Source organism: Anser anser, assembly GCF_964211835.1.
Source record: "Anser anser genome assembly, chromosome: 1".
NCBI classification, from domain to species: Eukaryota; Metazoa; Chordata; class Aves; order Anseriformes; family Anatidae; genus Anser; species Anser anser.
The window spans coordinates 13,726,261-13,748,903 of NC_139720.1; the positions used below are offsets into that span (position 1 = coordinate 13,726,261).

At 40.1% G+C, this 22,643-nt stretch overlaps 1 protein-coding gene across 2 annotated transcripts in view; it reads right to left on the reverse strand.

Annotated features, from left to right (window-relative positions):
* Positions 1–22,643, reverse strand: part of RELN (reelin) — a 293,768-nt gene that overhangs the window by 177,486 nt on the left and 93,639 nt on the right. The window lies entirely within an intron of this gene.

The window sequence follows — 22,643 nt, forward strand, 5'->3', positions numbered from 1 at the left end:
AAAAAAGGAGAACCCACAACATTTCTCAGTACACTGTACTAGATTTTGCTGCCATTTGAGTTACTCCTTTTTATTTCCCTCATTGTCCAGAAAGTGGATCACTTTTTTTTTTTCTTTCCTTTTTTCTTGTTGGAAAAACATCATCATTCTTTTCCTTTTTTTTTTTTTTCCACCTCCACAAACTCACAAGCCCAGTACCTTCACAGTGCCTGTCCTCTAACCATTCACCTTCTGAACAGCATACTATTTTCTTGGTCCCCACTGGTCTCTCTCTGTCTGCCTCTTCCTTTGAGGAAGTGATATGCCTATAATAGCACAAAGTGTTTCTATATTTGAAGTCTTACCAGTTTTGTCTATATAATAATTCTTTCCCATTAATGACCCACAACTAACGGGCTGCCTAATGTACCATGGAGAAATATTTATCATTTTGTTTTCCCATAATCAGCTCGAGATCCAATGCAATTTGATTTGCTCTTATCTTACAGTGCTGCCATGCTAACAGTGCTGGTTATTTTTTATTTCCAATTGCTCATTTCATCTCTATTTCCTAAGTGTAACTTTGCAACTTAATTTTATCTTGTTGATTTCAAAGTCAGTATTTGTCAGTGCTGACTCTGATTTCTGATTTCTCGCAGCTGAAGTTCTTCCAATACCTGTCTAGACTTATACACACTCTCATACATGTTCTTCACCCTTTCTGAGTCAGGAACAGAAATAATTAACATAAATAGACTCAAGATTGATCCATATGAATTCCTTGAAATAGCCTCTCAGCCCAACAGTAAGATATTGAAAACAACTTTATGAGTGTGATTTTTAGCCAGCTGTGTGCCCTCTCTAATGCATCACACCTGACTTGCTCATGAAACTGTCAGGAAGGAGCATAAAGGCATGGTCTGTAGAGGTAACTCAACATAGATCATTTTTTACTCAGCTATTAGGCCAGTTATGCTGACAGGGAAGAGCAACAAAACCCATCTAATACTATATTTTTCAGATATAGGGGACCCTGAAGGTAAAACTCATCTACAAACTGCCAAACAGGAAAACTTGTTTGGGATCCAATTTTCTTCCTGCTCAATTAGGAAAACTCTATTTACCCTATCTGTATGACCAGAAGTGTAAAATTACAGCTACCTGATGCTCTTAGGGCACTCAGGGAACTCCCTTCCCCTGTGCGTGTTGCTTTGTCTGGCTGCTTGGACTGCTTGGTTGCTTTGGAGGTGTACGCAAAGCTGGGGTGGAGCCTCGCCAGGTAGTAAGTACTTTGGCCACAGTGCTGGGATCACATTACCGATGTGAGGTTTTGGTTGTAGCCCCTACCATATACAACAAACATCCTATTTTAGGATTTCAAACACTTGTGTAAAATACAGCAAAACTTCATGCTTTAGTTCTCCACTAACATTTCTTCCTCTACTACTGTGAGCTGTGATCATACTGAGTACAAAGCAGAATAAAAATAAATACATTGCTTCTACGCATTAAAATAAATAAATAAATAAATAAAAAGGTCATAAAAATGCCAGAAAGCTGAGACTTTGAGTCTCATTTAACAGTATGAACTCAAGAAATTTGAGTCACAAGCTGCGTTGTGATGAACATGCACTTACATACATTTCTGCAAATTCCCTCACAGGTATATGTGGATGCACCAGACAGAATAAGACAAAACAATCTCCAAAACCAAACATATGTAGCCCAGACTTCTTTAAAAGGACTGGATTCAGAGACTTTGGTTAACAGATTTTAACCAGATTTAAAATTGCAAGACATCCCACAGCCATGTCTAGGTGCAGACCAGCATGAACAGACATGTTTTGCAAATGTGTTTCATTCTGGGAATTCCAGGGTTTCAGCAAAATCCTTGTTACACAGTGGGATCCCTGTTACACACCTAAAAGAAAATGCCACACCTAATGCACAGAAGAGACTTTGTGCAGCATTTCTATCTCTGCCCATTCTGGCAGTATGGAAGACAGGGCTGCTTGCAGACAAAGAAAAAGAAAACTTATACCAGCCATGGGCTGACCCTCCAGAGAAGCTGTTTACGCAGTCACCCAGGATACAATTCAGGATATATGCAACAAAGATAACCACAAAACTCCTCTATGAGGCAGATAGGAGCAAACTCTCAAAACACAGACCATATGCAGAGGGGAGCTTGAGTATGTGTCTGAATGCAAACACATAGCAAATAATACCAATAATACCAAACCGAGTAGTGTATTCTTGCATACGTGTAAGAAAAAGGGGGTTTGGGGATGGAGCCAGCAGCTGGCAGAATTATTTGCATCTTCCTGTGTCCATCATCCCTTGCTTGGTAGCACAGACCAGGAGCCAATTATTGCAGCTCCACGGCAGGAGCGATCTGTGCCCAGGGACAGCGGTGCTCTGCAGGAAGGGCACCGCTTCCTACAACACGTGCTCAAGTTAGCATTAGTTTTGCAATGGGCATATGCATTAGTTCTGCACCAGCCAGGGCAGCTTCAGAGAATTATTAAGGGTATTGCTTCTGTTTTCCAGTATTATCTGCTTGTTTTTTTCTCTATTTATGCTTTACACATGGAGCAAATGCCAGAATTGCAGTGGAATTATGCAGGAGCTAAGCTACTTTCAGAAAGAAGTGCAAAATGTACCTTGCCTGTATTGAACTTCCTTCACTTATGATATTCCTACCTGTCACGTGAGCTTAAAAGAACAGGATCAAGAATTTGGATTTTTAACTTTTAAAAATCCAAAACCATAGGCATCCCTATAGTGACACTCAAGAAATTATTATAGTAATTATAATAAAAATAATATAGGCAACGTTTAAAGAAGTCTTTAGTACAGGAAGAAAATTATTCAGTTATTAATCGTGGTGTTTTCTTTTCTTAACATTAATATTAACTGATTTCTGTACTGTTTTTCAAAAGTTTCTGTACAGTCTTCCGTGCAGTTAAATGTTGCTTAGATGAAGAGTACTTAATTAATTGGTGTTACTCCCCACCAGCCTGTAGTCCTCCTTTGTCACTGTATGCTAATTATTTCCAGCTAAAGGGCAAGTGACCCATCAAGTATCACCTGTCAGCCAGGCAAAAGGCAGGATGCGTGCTCTGTGTGTCCCCAGAGGTAGCTCCTTCCCAGGAATCAATCTCTCCAAGGGGGAGAGAAATAAAAGAAAAATGGAAGGGAACAGGAATGTCCTGACATGGTAAGTGAGAGCTTTGAAAGAAAAACAACTTAGAGGTAATAAGGTTCCTCTTTACATTAACTTCACACCTCCATTAGCCTAGATGGATCTGTCTGCTTGGGGCTATGTAAGGGAGAAGAGAGAAAATGTGTTTTTAACAGTAGCAAGGAGAGATAAACTGCTGAGAGAGGACAAAAAGGCTCTGAACGCTGGAAGCCTCTATCTGGTGCCAAGGCTTGCTGCGGGTTCAGCATTGCCAACTGACCCCGGGATTTCTGTAACAAACTTTGCTTCCTAAAACAGAACCGCTAAAGGTGAAATCAAGTGCCAATAAAGAATTTTAGATTGGCTGTCGCTAAAGGTGAAATCAAGTGCCAATAAAGAATTTTAGATTGGCTGTCACTGAAAAGGAAAAAAGAAGGGGACACAAAACAACACCCTGCTAACAAGCTTAAAGCCACTTTATTCAAGTGCAGCATTGCCACCTCCTCTGAAAGAAGCCTAGGTGACATCATTTTGTCCCCTATGTGATGACACAAATCGTTCCAGCCTTCAGGCGATCTGGGAGAAACAAGTCAGAGATGTTCACATCCGTTCCCAAACCCGTGGTCCAGCCTCCTGCAGCATGCTTTGTGCTGCGTGCCCAGGAGCAGAGCACCAGCCCCAGGCCTCCCTCCGAGGGCTGCCACCACCTGGTCATGCTCTGGGGTCAGCACAGCCTGGCCTTCGCTCTGCTCCTACAGGGGCTGGCAGCACCTGTGCCTTCCCCTGGAGAGAGGAGACAGGCACCAGCACAAACTTGTTCAGGAGGCATCTGGGAAGAGAGATTTCCTACAACAAAATACCCCATCTCATGACAGTCCCCAAAAGATTTTTAAAAGGATCATGGAAAATGAAGTTATAGAATCACAGAATCACAGAATGGTTTGGGTTGGAAGCAACCTTAAAGATCACCCAGTTCCAACCCCCTGCCATGGCAGGGACACCTCCCACCAGACCAGGCTGCCCAAAGCCCCATCCAGCCTGGCCTTGAACACCTCCAGTGATGGGGCAGCCACAGCTTCTCTGGGCAGCCTGTGCCAGGGCATCACCACCCTCAAAGTGAAGAATTTCTTCCTTATATCTAAACTAAATCTACCTGCTTTCAGTTTAAAATAATTACCCATTGTTCTATCATTACATGCCCTCATAAAAAGTTATTCTTTTTCCCACATTAACATGATTTAGCCCTGTGCCTACTGCTAGCAGCTGCATTGCTTCTCCTTGTGCCATGGTCATGACTATTTCCACTGGAGGAAATTTAGGATGTTATCCATCTCTCCAGGGAAATCAGTGGCTGGCTATACAAAGCTGAGATTTTTCTCCCAAACTGCATAGCACTGTCCCCCCTAAATCCAGTGGGATCCACTGACAGCACAGACTGCACTCCGTCCCTGCCACTGCCCTGTGATGCAGGAGATGTCCTGTGCTGATGGGTCTGGGCTAGAAGGGAAAATAAATGCATACATACTGAATAACTGCTGTCATGATTTTATGTTGAAGTATCTTGTATTCCACAGTGGATTCAGGTGCACTGCCAGCATGCTGTATTTTAAATTGAGTGTTTCAGCTCAGGAGACAATAGCCAGGAAAGGTGAGTGGGACTGAGCCCAGGCTCTCCTGGCTCCATGTGCAGCAAGGATGCATGGCAGCACTTCCCAGAGGCCAGGGCAGAGATTTGCCCTCTTCATCAAATAAACTAGGTGGGTTTTAATGTTTTATTGTATTTGTAAAACTCTCACTGCTTGAAGGGTTGTCCTGTTTTCACTATAGTCCAAAACCAAAATAAAACAAAACCACACACACAAACAAAACCACAAAAATACTACCCAATTAAGAGGTCTTAACAAAATAAATAAATTAAAAAACAGGATGAGGAATAGGTCTGCTGGGCATTAAGTGCCCAGGGCAGGAGCATCTGGCCTTTCTCAGAGGGAGTGTGAAACATATTTTCAAAAAGCACTGCAAAGGTAGCTTGGTGACCATTGACTGGGTAGGGCAGGGTGTGTTGCTGGTGTACACTTCAGCGTGTCTCCCATCATGCTGAAACCACCAGTGACCAGGTCTCCAACAGCAGCCAAGGAAGTGCTGGCATATTGGCGCTGGTTGGATGCCTCTGAGTTGTTTTTTCAGCCTCCGCTTGACTTGTAAACACAGTCTAATTAAAGTAGCAGGGATGAGGTATGTGCATCCTAAAAAACATGGTTTTGACTCTGCCTTTCCCTCTCTTTACCCAACTGTTTCTTCCCTGAGGTACTGTAAAAAAAAGTCATCTGTCCTGGCTGTATTCAGCTGAAGCTGCCAGGGAAAGCTGGCAAGTAAGATGTGATTATTTATGTGGACATTTGTTCAAGAGGACAAAATTAGCATGCTCGCTCTGAAAGCCTGGATCAGAGGTGAAAAGACTTCAGAGGGAAAGGCTTAAAATGGCCACAGAAAGCAGGGTATGCGTGAGAGGCCAAAGAGCAACCAGTTCACTTGTGGCAGCTGCCCTGGGCTGAAGCCTGCGGGCCATGCTCATGCATTGTGCTTCTGGCTGACTTTATCGTGAGCTCAGGCTCCTCTGCATTCGTATGGAGTAAGTGCAAGAGGAACAAGAGCCACCTCCTTTAACTCCTGTCCCTGAAGTTATCTCTGAGGTCAACCCATGTGGGGAAGGGCAATAGGAGTCTAACCCAGGGGTGGTGTGAGTATCTTTGTGAAGATTTTGAATGTTATAATGTCAGAAAAAATTATGTCTGAGAGACAAAAAAATGCAGATGAAATGTCAAAAGGCTTCTCAGCAAGATCCAATAAACACCAAATAAAGAAATCAAAGTCTTCTTTTGTTGTGTTTGATATTAAAACAGTATTTGAAGCTGCAGGTGTGTATTTGTGTGTATGGGAGGGAGCGCTTATCAACATATGTGTAGCCATACCAAGTAGCATTTGGTGAGACTCCCCTGCCCTTAACAGAGCATGCAACACAACATGGGTATGGCTGGCAGAAACCTCTACTGGCTGGGACAAACCACACAGAGTATGAGCAGTGATGGGCTCTTTCTCCCTCCCACACACTGTCTGTGCACTGTAAAGAGCTCATTACCATGATGCTAGCTCCAACCTGTGTGCAGCCAGTCTTGCAGAACTTTTCTCTCAGTGCACCCCGTGCAAAACATGCATTTTTTAAAACCTACAACTTCAACCACACTCCAGATGAGACACTTTTAAGGTGTGCAGTGGTCCGTGCACCCTTCCGTGTGTTGGCCTGATGTGTACGGTTTTGACTGTACACATGGTCCAGTGCACACTTAGAGCACACGTAGAGACCAGGGCTCCAAGACCTATCCTCATGTATCTTCTGCACATTTTTTGTAATGTGACTATATTATCACCTAAACAGGTGGTAATATACAAAAACAGACTTCTGTTTCAATCAAATATATCGGTTGAAATATTGATATGAGGAGCCATTCATTTATGACAGTTTACCCTTTCTCATAAATAAAATTACTGATTAATTTTTCATGTTTAGTCTTTTCTAGCATTGTTGGGAGAGCCGGTTTATCAGTAGGCTGATAAACCCTGAGACATGGGTTTGGAGTCAGCTTGGAAACAATTTCCATCTCATTCATTGAGGTGAGGTCGGTTTTGTTGTTATTGTCTTTGATATTTTCAAAATTAAAAAAAAAAAAAGAAGTAAACAAATGTTTAAGAGAGAACATGAAGATTTTCCAGAAACAAATTTAAGATGAAACGTGAAGGGAGGAATATGACAGTGAAATGGCAATATCAGTTGAAGATCAAGCAGATTTAAGCTTTTATGGTTTAACATGGAAAGCTGCCCCACACTGCTTCACTTAGGAAGTGCTGCTCTGATTAAGGGGTTGAATTAAGTACATATTTAAGTGCTTTCTTTAATCAAGTTTTGAATAAAAGTGGCAGAAAAATAAATGAGATGAACGTATAATTATTGAGTATATTACAGGGAATGGATTTGTGGCTACAGCACTGGAAGCCCCATCCCCTACACATTATAATTTATGAGAATTTCCTTTTGTAGTCATAAAACAAAACAAAACAAAAAACACCAAATGTGTGTGTGGTTACAGGGAGTAAATACAGAATAAGGATACAACAGAACAATAAATATGCATTAACAAAGAGGAAAAAATTAAGAATTACCATTTTAAACTAAGTAACCATCCATCCTCTTTTCCCCTGTATCTCAAAGAATAAAAAGATGATTTTCACTTCTATCTACTTTAATGTGACTAGAATGATTAGAGCCTCTTGCTGACTGAAAGCAGATTAGGACAATACTTTCTTCCCAGCTACAGGAAATCCAACATTTCATTAGTATTTTGCATTGTGTGATTATAAAGGAAAGCAAATTTTATTTTTTCTACATTTTAAATAAAGGGTTGTTTTTTTTGCAGTGGCATCTGCCAAACCGTCAGTTCATATAAATAATAGAACAAGCATCCATTGTCTCTATACTGACACAATGCCAACAACTAGGTCTCTGTTTTCCACCTTTTCCCGTGTTTGGGAGAGGGTGCTGTCCTTGTCTTAGGTTTTACAATCTCTTGTGTTTTATTACCTAGTGAAACACTGATTGCATGGGTTTTCGTTTTTTAATGTGTTGAGTATTCATAAGTATTTAAAGTCCATATTTAGCCCTAGCATAATGAATATATTATTTCTCTTTGTGTAAAATATGCTGTTTTTCCCAAACTTTTTCTCTATAGTCTTCTAAAGCCTATATGTAATCAAAATGTCTTTCAATCGCCTAAATTATCCTTCAAGAAGAAGAAGAACAACAACAAAAACGTCTTTTCTTGTGTCATAGAAAGAAATGTTACAGCTTAGTATGGATTTTCAAAGTACCTGATACATCTAAAGGAACACTGAGGTATTAAGTAAAAGAATTTAACGGCACATAGTTTTTTCCTGTATGCCCATACAATGAATAGTATCCTTTCCTTTACTTAACAAGGCGTAGTAATCAGATTTGACAGTGCTGATCAACTGGGGTGACTTGAGCAGAGGCCACAGAGGTGGTTGGGGCTGCAGCACCTGCCCTGCAAGGAGGGGCTGTGGGACCGGGGCTTGTTCAGCCTAGAGAGGAGGCGACTCTGGGGGGATCTGACAGCAGCTGTCCAAGCAGGAGAGCAGGCTGCCCAGAGAGATGGTGCAGTTTCTCTCCATCTCTTAAAAAAGATTAAAATCTGAAAGAGTAAAATCTGAAATAGCATATGTGACCCTATGGTGGAAAAAAAAATAATTAAAAAAAATGCTTTTAAAAGATCCTAAGTAATGGAAAAAAAGGATGATTTTTAAGGACACCTTTTCAGTTCACTGCTTTCATGCCGTCTGTCTCGCTATCTGTTTCCCCGTTAAGGTTTGAGCAGTCTGCTGTAACCTGTTTTAGCTGCCTGCATCCCCAAAGGATGCTGCCAGCAGCTGCAGATGACCTGAACCATATGAGAATCTGGAACCTCACCCACTGTGTTTGCTTTACAACCCACACAGGGAAATCCTCAAATAGACAAATTAACCCCATTTCTTAATAAACACTCAGTTCAAAATTAATTACAGAGATGCAACTGGTGCATCCACATTGTGTAAAGCAGATTATAAGGGAAGGATAAAACCTGTCTCTTTAGACTAAAGCTAGAAAATGTTGCATCAAAAGTCAAAACGTCCACATGCTGCAGCCCTGTGTCCATGGGACACATCTCTGCTTCCTACAGCTTCACTGGACACTGAAATATTACCTTCCTTGTCTAAAGTTTCTTTGCGTTCTTACCACTGTCCTAAACGTTTTCAGAGGACTGAAAAACAGATGAAGTACACAAACCTTTCACAGATTTCTACAAATCAAATTATGGAAGAACCTGCTACAGCAGTTACTGAAAATCTTTTTATTCCCTACTTTTCCAAGAGGAAATTACAGCCCCCACTTGCCTCTTGCATGATGGGAATATGGCAGATTTCCAGGGGAAAAAAAAGGCAAAAAAAAAGCAGGGTAACTAATCATACAAAGGACAGTTATTTCTCCTTCTTGGTTTTTAATTTTCAGCCAGATTTATGTGTTGGAAAAAAGCACATATCCCTTAAGACCATACCAGCTTACAAACAGAAATAGACAGGTGAAATATTGCCTTAGGAGAATAATTAATTCCGTCAGCCACTGAAAAAAATGACAAATTTGTTAAGTATTGCAGAACTCCAGCCAAAAAAAGCAGGTGGAAGGACATCAGGAATATGGCGTAAACTGGAGAGGCTACAGTGAGGAGGTCTGGCATCAATAACCGGAGCTGGATGTACAGGGAAAGGCAGGAGGATATCCGGGAAGCCTGCGGGTATTGCAGGAGAGTCTGAGATGTGGCGTGAGAGCAGTTGGGAGCTATGGGGACTTAGTGCTTGAAGCCACATGAAACAAAGATGCATGGATGGATTCTGCTGCTCGTGGCATCGCTCGGTGTTTCTTCAACAAGGATATTTGTTTCAGAGAGGCCTGTTTAAGTAATGCTGCTTCTGAGCCATAGGCAGAATCTTTGATTCCTCCACCCAGGAGACCATGGTCTGGCAACACAGACTCTTCACACCCCAGAGAAGTTCATAGGATGATAAGAAAATCCAGGCTGGAAGGGACCTCAGGAGGTCCCCAGGCCAACCTCCTGCTCCGAGCAGTCAGCTGCATTGATCAAACACACACAACACTGCTATGCCTTCTGCCACAGCATGCAACAACATGTCCAGACTCACAGCTCTGGTACTCGTGAATGTTTTTACATAGTAAAATACTGCTAAAGTTGTCAAGATTATTTTAAACAAAAACTGCCGTGTGAACTTTCGCTTGAATTGGTCAGTCACTTGGCATGGGCATAAACACTCTAAATTTACAGCTCATTTGGCCAGCAACCTCCCATGTAATATACTGTTCTGACAATAATGAATCTGAACCCGTGCTTCTCACTAGGAAGCAATCCGTGATTTATCTCACTCTGAAATAAATTACCCACTAAGCTACATTGCCATAACACCTCCTTTTGATACCGTGTTGGTAAAAAATCTTTAAACCTATTATTAAAAAAGGACATCCAACTCTAAAAACCCTTCTCTTTAAGCAGAGTATTAATAGAGAGATCTATAACCACAGCCTTGAAAGAAACCAAATAAGAGAGAATCTGTAAGTAATAATGTAAGTACTTCTAGGATAGAGGGTTGGTGTCAGTTTTTTGTTCCTGACTCATTTTTCCTCTGAGTATAGATTTGTTTTCAGAAATTGTTGGCAGAATGAGCACAACACTGGAATGAATCTTTGTAGGAAAATATTTTGATGGTGTTCTGAGACTCTTTAGCACAGTCACAACATTGGGCTCTGTATGTCCCAGATGAACAAAAAAATGGCAATATTGGGTAAAATGTAACCAGACTTTGACTCTTCATTTATTTGCTAATGACAGTTCCTAATCAAAAAGAATACATTCGGAATTCAGTTCAGTAATGTTGCCAGGAAGGTGAACTTTTCAAATACTTAAAAATAATTATTGCTCTGTCACATGAAATATTGCTTGGGTTCTCTAATTCCCATGCACGCAATCCCAAATACTAAGTATTCCAGATGAAGGCATTCATCAGAGACCTGCACATCTGGTGCTGTACATAACAGAATCGTGCTGGAAATTAGGGAAATTCATGAGTAATTTGTATATCTAAGAAGTTTATGGTTGATTAATAAAACAGCAAACTTGAGCTAACACTTACGATGAAATAGGACCTTGTCTTAAAATTGATATGCTAATGGCTTTTCAGAGCACCACATATTTTAACATTTTTTTATGTCTGCATCAAATAAGCAGCAACATAAAAGGTGGGACTGTTCTTGTGAATCTCTCAACTTCATCTAAGGAACTTATGCAGTAGATGCACCGCTGCATTTAATACAAGCCCCTGTGCCACTAGGGAAAGACACATACTGTAAGCCATTCAGGACTGTGTCAGGCTAAGGCAGGCAGAGGTTTTCTAGCACCTTGGTGCTTCTGAGCAGTCTCTTTGGCAGAAATACACCAAGTACTGGCTCCATCAGAGTCTTCTGGCAATGCGAGAGAGTAACATACCATCTCTAAGTTAAATCTTTCTGTGCAATGTAGGTAAAAATGGCCAGATGTCTGAGCATTGCCATTGTGGACGGAGTCAAAATAGATACTAGATTTGATGGAATGTCATATAAAGTTACCACAAGCATTTTCCCTTTTAAATGGTAATTCCCTTCTTGAATAATTACTAAATACCCCATGATTTCTGAAGAGAAAATCACATCTGTACAGAGAACGGCTGAAATCTTGAAAAACTGCAACAAATAAACAATGAACCAAAGGCTATAAAGTACTCTGCCCCTGTGGATGAGATGGATGTTGCTGTGCCTAGAAAGACTTGAAGCAAGACCCATCAAACAGATGGCAGGAATAACGGTAAACTGTAAACTGGTAAAGGCGTATGGATGACAGAGATACAATTATCAATTTAGAAGAAAATAAGACATCTCTGAGGACAGCATCTGAAAACAATGCTGTAAAAATAGCACCCTAACTATGCAGTACGACTTGTTTGGCACATGCTGGAGAAACAGATAGACTTCATTCATTGGCAGAGATTAACTCTGCTATGTTATTCTAGTAGGAAGACTGTGAAAAAACAATATATTGCCAACAACAAACACAATGTTTTAAAATACAGCTGGTGATCCATGCCTTTTAGCTTCCAGGTGCATCCATCTCTGGGGATCCCTCATTCAAGCGGCTTATAGTAAGTTTGGATTCCTTGCATGACTTTGCTGTGCATTTCCTATTTTAAATTTTGTCACAGAATCACAGAATCACAGAATTGTCTAGGTTGGAAGAGACCTCCAAGATCACCCAGTCCAACCTCTGACCTAACACTAACAAGTCTTTCACTAAACCATATCACTAAGCTCAACATCTAAAATTGATCATCAACATCTAAAATGAATCATTTATTGACCTCAGGCCAATCTGTTGCTTTGAAGCTGAAGACCTGTGTTTATATATCACTGATACTCAGTGGACACATGTTCACAGGTACCTTTTACGTTCAGAATTTAAAAATATTTATTTATTCCTGTTTCTCAGTATATACTGCACCTAAACATTGTTCTGGCTGTATTATTGACTATGAATAAAATGATATGAAAAATCATGAGAATTCCTGAACAAATTGAAACAGAATTCATTGTAAATATTTTAGATATATTTAGTCAACCAGAACATGAGTCCTATTCGTGTTTCCATTTACAAATCTTTTTTTTTTTATACTTGTTGCAAAACTTTTCATGTTGTCTTGTTATAGAGGAATACCTTACTGCTTTGCAGCTGGCAGTAGTGTTGCTTTTCAATATTTTTCACAGTGCTACTTGATCTTTCAAAGAGTTTACCAATAAGAACATTGGAAAGATCTGTTGGTTTCAGGAAGCATAATTGAAACTGCTGTTTTATTTTTTTTTACAGATCACTTGATATACTTCTTTATGCACAACAAAATACAACAAAAAATTGAAGAATATACTTGTTATTCAAATGCTAAAATTTGTTCTCTAGTGCATAAACATTGGTCCTACTGATTTTTATTTTAAAAGAACTGCATCTTATTTCTTAATAGTCTATTTTTATGGAAAAAAAATGTTTATAGGAATTAACACTTCTGAAACTCATATCAGAATAAATATGAAAGTCTCATTTTATTTTTTGGGGGGAATATACTTTTTGTTTTTTTAAAAAAAAGATTCTGTTTAAAGCCTTGATGTCAGAAATTCCCAGCTGCATTCCTGATGCCAGGTATGCTGCACTATACTGCTTTGTGATTTTACGAGTTTATTGGGTAGTGTGAAACTTGATGCATTTCCCTGTGTGCTGCCAGGCAGTGAGAGTGTGCACACAGCCATTCCCCACCTCAGGTAAGGAGAAGTGACATCTAAACCACAAGTTCATCACTTCCAGCCACAGGGGTGTCGTTTTTCTTTTGATCTCTCAACACAATTGAGACTCCTCCTGTATGTGATAATACTCCCCACTGGCTCCTTCAACAGGATCCTCTATATTCAAACTCCCAAAATAATATATTGAAGACACTTAAGCTGCTGTATGCTTTCATTGGAACAGACCTATGTGTTCAAAAATAATTAGTGTAGGGAGAAGGATGGATTGATAAACAGCATTAGCAGTCCAGCAATATATCTTAGGCTAAACATCCCTAAATCAAATTTATTTTCCTTGCATGTTTTTCTCTTACTTGTTTTTAACTGGCACAAGCACCTTTTGATACTGGTGATGGTAAATTTTAATATAACTTATTGACTATCTGAAAACTGGACACTTGCCCAGGAATTGACTCTACTATGTCACCATGCACTGCATTTACCCATTTTGAGACATAACCTTCCTAATCAAAAGACACACAAAATAATGAAGAAAAATTACCCTAGTCACTGCTATTTCAGAAGTACTAGAAGGTGAAATTCTGAGCTTGCTTGCAGTTAGTTCCTGTATTGAAGCTCTGTGTCTTGAACAGATTGATGTAATTAAGTAGATCCATGATAACTCTTTTGTTTGCACCTTTGTATCCTGTCTAAGGATGCCACAAATAACAACACATTAGTTTTCTTTGTGAAACTGAGGAAACAGTGTCTCAGGCTCTTTCCTTGGGGTCTCAAGGCACCGAAGGCATTTTCCCTCCTTGCAAGTTCTCAGTATCCTTCCTAAAAGCTTCTGCCACAAAACCAAATCATCCCAAGCTAGTCTGCTGCAGTTTGGGTGCTGGACGCCTGCAGAGGTAGATGCCTGCAGAGCTGGATGTTCAGACATATGTTTTAAGGAAGGTCTAGAAGTACATGGGTCACCCCCTCCTGTGAGACCAAGGGATCCCTCAGGGTCCTCACACCTTCCCAAAACTCACTGCTTACATCCTTGATGTAACCCAGCACAACAGTGGGAGCAAAGGGTGCTAGATGTCTGGAGGCCAACAAGCCATTGCAGGGGAAGGAGGAACAAAGGAAGCATTCAAGATAAAGAATTTTTGGAATATTTGGAACCTGTAAAATAGTAATAGGAATTTCTGATTTTTACATATACATGATTTTTTTTTTCCTAGAAGTGTCTAAGTCTTGTTTACAAAGTAGATAGAATAGTCTGATTTGCAAAACTGAGGTAACAAGATAATATTAATCCAAAAAGTTCACTTCCAACATATTTTTAAGTGAAAATGGAAAAAAAAAATTATTCTTCCAGCTTTGCGCATAAAATTTAAACGTATTTAAATTGATTTTTCCCTCATCCTAATGCACATGTTCTCATCTCAGTGACAGGCCAAATATTCTTTGTTCAGTGAACCTTTAGCTTTTGAGTCTTTGTTGGTCTAACCTTTCTACTGGACCTGTGAAGAGAATAGGAATCGCAATTTGTGGGGCTTGCCAGAACTCTGAAACAAATGCAGTTACCATTTGCCAAGGAGTTTCGGGGCAGCACAGGGGGGCAGTGGGATGGGTCCTGCCCACCCACTCCAGCCCGAGGAGAGGCAGCAGTGACAGCAAGCAGTGGTGGTAAAGGTGGGGATGCAGCTCCTTTCCTCACTGCACAATGCTTATTCGAAATTTATATTCACACACAAGGAAAAGGCATGAAAGATGTGGCACAAGGAGCCTCAAGTCTGATTTTTCTCCCTGTCCAGTGATAAGTTATATTCATCTCTTTCTTTTACAGTATTTTGTTTCTGAACAAATTTTAAACAAAAGTTTAAAATAGTAAACAAACAATAGTCCTTCATCTTCAGAAACACATTTTTTCCAGTTTTGCTTTAGGTATAAACACTGGTATTCTCCCATGAATGCAGCTCCTTTCAGTCATACATTTAAAACGTGATGGCTATTTTGCTAACTCCAAGAAATATCTAAGAGTATGTCCCACTTCTTACAGGCAAGCAATGAACAAACTCACAGTGAGTGACAGCCCTGGAATCATCCACAGATCTCGCATACCTAACAACTGTAATAAACTGCCTCAATAGCATGAAAAGTTAAATCTTCTTTCTTCAAATTACTTTTGTATGTGAATGACACTGTCAAGTATTCATACACACTTTGAATAACACTGAGGTAAAAACACATTTCCAAGTCATACCTGATTCTAAATTTAGCCTTTCTAAAAACTACTTTTTTTTTTTTCTTTACAAAAGCTAAAAAGGACAGATATATTTACATAAGATGAATAAAAAGTAAACAAATACTATATAAATGTTCTTATATGCTTTTCAGTACTCTGGATTTCAATGCACTAGTTCAAGAAGAATTTAAAGAGATAAGCAAAGGAAGACTATAATGAAGAGAGGGTTTATTTACATTTCTGTGGGAAGAGAAATGAAAATAACATTAAGAAATACTAGAAATATTAGGTTTTTAAAATGTAATTTAAATAATCAACAATAGTATTTATAACATAGAATAGGGAAGACTTATCTTTATATTTATGGATTCCTTTATGAATCACTTTAAGTATATTCATGTAAATATATTCCTTTGTGGCTTGTGGTAAAAATAATGATACCATTTGTACACAAATAAATAAAAACACAAATGTTATTCTCTTGACAAACTGCACCGTATTACTATATATTATTCTCACGCAGAACATAAAGGCATATAGAAAGAGTCTGAATGCAATCAGAAGAGGTATTGTAAAACATATTTTTGACATCTTCTAGCCCAACCTACACCTAAATGAGAGATTGGTGCCTCTTATGAATTAAACATAATTCTTGATTTATGTTCTGTAACCCTTGTATCAAAAACCATAGTTCCAGAGCAATGTCACTGTGAATTCATTTAGTGATATTGATGGTACAGCTAACACAGAGAATGCAAAGTAACAAGCAGTGCAGAGCATGGCTTTATAAATCACTCCTACAAAGAACTAGGCAATAAATAACAAGCCATTAATTCCCTCTAAATTATGCTAAAATACTTAAACTACTTGTGCAGCAAATTATAAATGCCTGCCATTTCTGGTAAAAATGTGATACTTCTAACCAAGAAATTTTATCAAATCACATTGCACATATCAAACTTTAGAGTAACTAGTTTAGTGTGAGAACTTATTTCTTTAAAACAAGACACAATTTGTGTCTGGAAGAAGAAAATATTGCAGTTATGCCATTCTCGACACCAGATCCTTTCCAGTATCCTGATTCTGAATTACACCTCTGCTTCTACAAGTCAGTGCTGTGACGGTGCAGGCATCTCCCCGAATGCCTGGTGGTGCTGGTGCAGCACCTGCATGCAATGAGCCAGGTCCTGAGTGCTTGCACCTTGAGTTACCAGCACGTGGTCTCAGGAGAAGAGCTCATCTGCTGGTTACCAGCTATGCTGGTACTCACACTGCGCGTGGTGTGGCTGGCTACTTGTACAGTACGGTCCTGTGCAATGTGATTTAAAATAGCAGAATCTGGTCTCATGGAGATTTGGAAACATTCTCCTGTGAGAAGACTAAAATTAGAGTGCAATGGAGAATTAATTTACAAAAACATCTGGCATTAAAGGTAGTCAAGAGATGTTAAAGGTGAGAGAATTTGACAGGAAAACCATATAATCTGTTTTTTTAAGGTCAAATCTTCAATATTTAGGGTAATTTAGTTTCAAGTGTTGGTTTTTCTGTAACTATGTAACATAGTTATATATATTTTTGTCTGTGTCTCAGAATCAGTAAAACCACCCCAACTGTACTTATCAGTCCTAACTTCTTGAATCCTTGAAATTGAATCCAATTTCATATCATCTGCAATTTGTGAGGTAGCAACTGTAGGGCTGGATTATGACCCTATTGTGCAGGCCACAACTGGTATGATGGATGCAATGACCACAAAAGAAGTTGTTTGCTTTCCCAGGAACTTTGGGACCCCAGTCCTGACATATGACCCCAACAGGGAACCCCTTATGTAAAGCTGTTCACAAATATCTCAGCCTCCTTGTTGGATCTGCTAATAGATTCAGAGGACCCAATCAGAGGGAAGTAATTGTGCTCGAAAGGGCAAGATTACAAGCCCAAGAAATCTGGTTAATGTACCATGCACCCAACCATGCCTGCTGGTGCTCCAATACAGCTCTTTGATGATACTTAGCCTAGCTTGTCAAAAAGGAAAAAATAGCAGTGTGATAATTTTTGTGCTATTGCACTCAGGAAGGCTGTTTTATTCCTTTGTAACTCTATTAAGTCCAAGGAAAAATTCCACTCTTAAAATCTCAGTGAGAAAGCTGAGGGATAAGGCTGAGTGCAGGAGATGACCACTGTCCCCATTTCATACACATTAAGGTAAAACATTTTCATGAGCACTTTTTACCTTGATTAACAAACAGTGCTTAAAAAGGCAATAAAATTGGTGGAACTGCTAGAACATGATCTGTATGACGTCTGGGTTTGGGCTTCCCCAAGCTGTTCTGGCTCCTCCACCACTGTCCCTTTCCACAATCCACCAGTAATCTCCAGAACAAGTACCTTGTAATCTGTTGCTTTGATAATGGAGATTTGAGGACTGCCACAGGCATAGAAACACCAGTAAAACTAATAAAAATTGCTCTGTAAGAGTAATGAAGTAGTCACTCAGTAATTTCTACTTTTTTTTTTTTTTCTTTTCAAAATTTCTGTAGGCAGGATGCTCACTTTCTGTACAAACTCTCCCAAGGCCTGGCTAAGCCTGTGCCCCCATGAGCTTCACCATCTCACCACAAGATCACTCTCTTTTTTTATTTCCCAGGTTGTTTTTTCTGTTCCCACACATTTTTGTATTTCCCAAAACAATCCTAAGAATTTGCCAGTGGGAAACACAGAAAACAGCTCTTTCTAACTATCCCATCTGGAATTATATCTCCCAATTTAACTTTTCCTTTGAAAAGAAACCACACTTAGTCTAACATTGTTTTAACTATGTTTTTAGAATAAAAGGCTAATTATACTCTACATATATCAGCCTCGATGCTAAAATTTAGCTTCATCTATGTGTAACTGTAGCAGTCACTGGGAGACCACAGATATGCTAGTCACTGTAGGTCTTCCCCCCCCCTTTTTTTTTTGTTTGTTTGTTTTATTATTTTTACAACCTCCAACAGCCCTGTAGATACTAATAGCTGTATTAAAGAGCTCTTGCTCTTTAATTGTTCCAGTAGTTGCATGAGCAGATTGAGGTCAGCATAATGCCCTCAAAATTTCTAGTGGCAAACCGCTGGTGTTACATACATTGAATCTGAGATGGCCATAGCCCAGACTTTTCCACATTAAAAATCCTGAGTCTGACCCAGTTATCCAGCTCTGGCACAGGTTATCTCTACAACGGTCCCAAAGACACACAGCAGCAGAATCTAATCACATATACTGCAAGTATTAGACACAGGCAAAGCACTGGAATTTCAGTCTGTAGAGGCCTGGTTCAGCTTTAAAATTCTTTAAAATATAATGATAAATATAGACTGTTTATATGAACAATGACAGTAAAAATCATTACTGCTTTTCCTAGCTACTATCTTAACTACGTTTCCTAACTCTAACAAAACCCTAAAATAAAGTACTGCTAGCACCAAAGTTACACTTCTCACATTTTGCCTTAGTAGACCAGCAATCACTCTATAGCTGAAGACAGCTATTCTTAGTTTGGTGCTATTTTGGTAACGATACTGCTGATTTAACTTCACCCGTACAGACTCTCTGAATGCACAACTTCCCATATGTGCAGCAGGCAGCCAGCTTTCAGCTGGTGCACTCTCTGTCGGGTGCTGCCCAGCCATGGCTGGAAGTGCTCTCAGCCTTTGGCAAGTGCTTAGCGAAAGAAATTTTGTAGGAATGCACAAGCATGAAAATTATTATTGCATTCTCAGTGATCTTGGAGGTCTCTTCCAACCTAGATGATTCCGTGATTCTGTGATTGCTTGTTGTCATGCTAATTTAGTTAAGGGTCTGTCAGATTTTCATTATAAACCATGTTTTCAAGGGGTTCATAAATCAACCATGAAATGTATTCTGTGCTCAAATTTCTCACAGAGAGTACATCCTAAAAATATTATTATTTTAAAAAATTGGAAAAAAAAAAAAAAAGGAAAGAAAGAAACAAGGTCTATTAAAAATCTATTTATTAACTTTTCAAATATAATCTGAAAGTTTAAAGTTATTGGTAAAGTCCTGCTAAACAGAGTAATGCAAAGGTTCCAGCACAGGCAAATGCTGAGCTTCACTTGCACTGTGATTTTGTTACTATATCTGAAAATCTAATGATGTTCATGACAGCTTCATAAACTTGTTTTAACGCTACTGTTTCCACTGCGGTTTCTACCCCTCAGGTGCTAGATGTGTTCAGTGTTCCTCAACCCATGAGCTACTCACCAAAGCCTCTGGGCAGCTGAAAGCCCCACGATACATGCCACATCCCTTGGAGGTCTGGGGCATGCACAGGTCCAGGACCAGCTCCCAGGTACAAAGGGATCATCATCCAAGGGTGTTAGCTACTGTATCCAGGCTTTGACCTCAAAAGCTTCCCTTCTGCTCCAGCTGGGTATTAACATTACCAGTCACATTCTGCAGCAGAAAAACTCTGCTGCCGAAAATTGGACAAAACCCCAGGTCTGAAATCCAGCTTAACCATCTGTAAGACAGGTACATCAAGAGCCATGAGTCGCAGATGCAAATAAACTACTTTTACCAAACTAAACCACTGCAACTAAAATTCCCTTTTTGACAAATGTAAGTCATCTTTAACCAATTACACAACATCTGTCAGTCTCAGAAATATTTGTTCTGATTATGTATATATATATATAAATATAACTTTTAATTCTTCTCTTAGTCCACTGAGACTTGTAGACAAAACTACTCCAGAACTCCAAACATAGTCACAAACAATAGTCCTATCTACTGGTTAGAACCATGGTGGGATACAAACAAACCATGGAAATATCCTTACAAATATAAGTAAACATTCCTGACATATCTTAAATAGTAGTAAGAGATCTTTTTGTCATTCGTATTTCATTCGGCTAAAACATGCTAACAATTTGTACCCATAAAGTGTCTTCCTGAGATGCTTAGTTTGTGCAACATAACAAAGCATTAAAAGATCAACCCTTAAAAGCTTAACAATAAAAAAGGCCAAGTGCAATCTATATGTACTGAAACTAATGATTATTATGACAATCTACTTAACCACCACATCAGTCTGGCAATTTAATGCATGAACTCCTGCCTTAAGGTTGTGCCATATGGCACTGCAAAGTTAGATTTAAATTTGGCTTCAATATCCCAATTGCCATCCCTTTAAAGGCACAAATAAATGTACTAACAGATACATGAGGACTGTATTAATTTTCAGAAAATTAACATTGACTTGCACTTTTTTGAAGAACGACTTATTCTTGGGGACCACTGCCATAAGAAATAAAGCCAACGTTCCCTGTCCCTCAGCATGGTCAACAGCTTACAGTACTAAATTGGTGGTTCCCAGAAAGAGGTCCTTCATATGGCTTTGGAAGGGAGGAAAGGGAGCTGGGTCACCATTTCCTCCTTTCCCATGGCAATCTGAGCTGCAGGTCCCTGCTGATGGAGGAGGCAGGGGTTGACTCCTGTCCAGATGGGCAGAGAAGGGCAGGAGCATGGCTCCATCAGACTCTATCCCTCCCATTGGTGACCATCACAGCTGAGCTAACATAGCAGGAGAGGGACATGAGTTACAACCAACAACAACCTTCTCCAGTTTGCTTCTTTGCAAATCTGCAATGCAGACAGCTCGAAAAAACTTATTGGTCAAAGCCACTGGGAGGCACAACACCATTCTCTGAAGAAAATGATGTTTTCTTCATGTTAAGTAACAACATGAAGTCCAGCCTCTTGGGACCTTTTTTGTAAGAAGGTCACTCCAAAATAGATTCCTTAAAACAAAACAAAAATTTACACACAGATAATTGGAACGATGACCTAATTGCCCATGCTATTTAAAACATAAAGCTCTGGCTAAAAACATCAGAAACCCACAAAATAGTGCCAACTCCGGGAGCGAAGGGACACTAACTCCACAGCCAGGCGCTTCATCCAGAGGAAAGGTCAGCGCTGCCTGGCAAGCAGGGAAATACCCAAACAGATTCATGGCTGCTGGCAAGGAAGAATCTCAAGGCTGAAATGTTTGTCCTTACGAACATGGCAGCTGAAATTTCAAATGACATTCAGCATGACCTGAGTGCCGCAAGGGGATCTGGTGGTATGAAGGGCACATGAGAACAGCTGAGGGAGCCCAGTTCCAGCTGCACCAATGTGCCTTACCTGAGTTTCCTGGGCACAGGGTCTCAGGCACAACCAGTTTCCACAGCCCAACCAAGGCAGAGGGTCTGTCCCAAGCTCCTAGAAGGGCCTCTGGTGTCTGACCAGCCACACTCCTGCACATCTGCCTCTCACCAATGTCCCACTGTCCAGCTTCCAGCATAGTGGCCTTGGTCTGTTCAGTGAACCATGGCTGTTAGTGACCCTTTCCTCTATCTCTTCTATAACAGACCAAAAGGCAGAGAAATGAGCCTGCAAATGGTCGATACTGACTCAGTTCCCACCCAGGTCCAAGGATCTCCATTCACGGAGCAGGATTTTCCCACTCACCCAAGCTAATTGGATGCTAATGTCCCCTCCATTAAACCCAAGAACCAGGCAGCTTCTTGCAGTCAGAGGAGGAAGTCAGAAAAAAAATCAGCAAGACAAAACCTAACAGATAGACAAAGGATCTGAGATTTAATCCTTAATCCCTCCATAGGACTGGAGTCCACATGTCCCTGCACAGGTGCTGTTCCAGCCTGCAGACTTCAGGACGTCACACTGTGTCATGAAACAGAGAGCTGGGCTCCAGCTCCTCCTAGCCCAGGATGGCTCCACCAAAAGCCAACCTTGAGTGATTCATCTTGCTCCACATCTTATCTCAGTCCTTTGTCATGTGAGGTACTGAGTGCACCCACAACCCAGACAGAATACATGCTGCCACTTCCAAGCCCAAATTCAGTCCTGCAGATCCAGATCAGGTATCCCCAAACCTAACTCACCAGCACGTCATGCTGTGATCAGGTTTACAAGCTCAGGCTAAGTGACAGCAGGGACTCAGCTTGGGGCAGGTATTCCCCAGGCACCCAAAATCGTGTTGGAAACCACGAGGAAGAGTCGACAGTCTTATTTCTAGGAGGAGAGGAGCCCCTCGTGGGGCTGGAAGCTGCATGATTAGCTAAATTCTTCCATTTTCAAGGGTATGGAATCTCCGTATTGCCTCGGATAGTGAAGTACTGACTATGTGATATCCTTTTCAGAGTTGGTTTTGCTTCACTAAAGAGAGTTACTCTAAAATTAGCAAATTGAAAAGCCTTAAT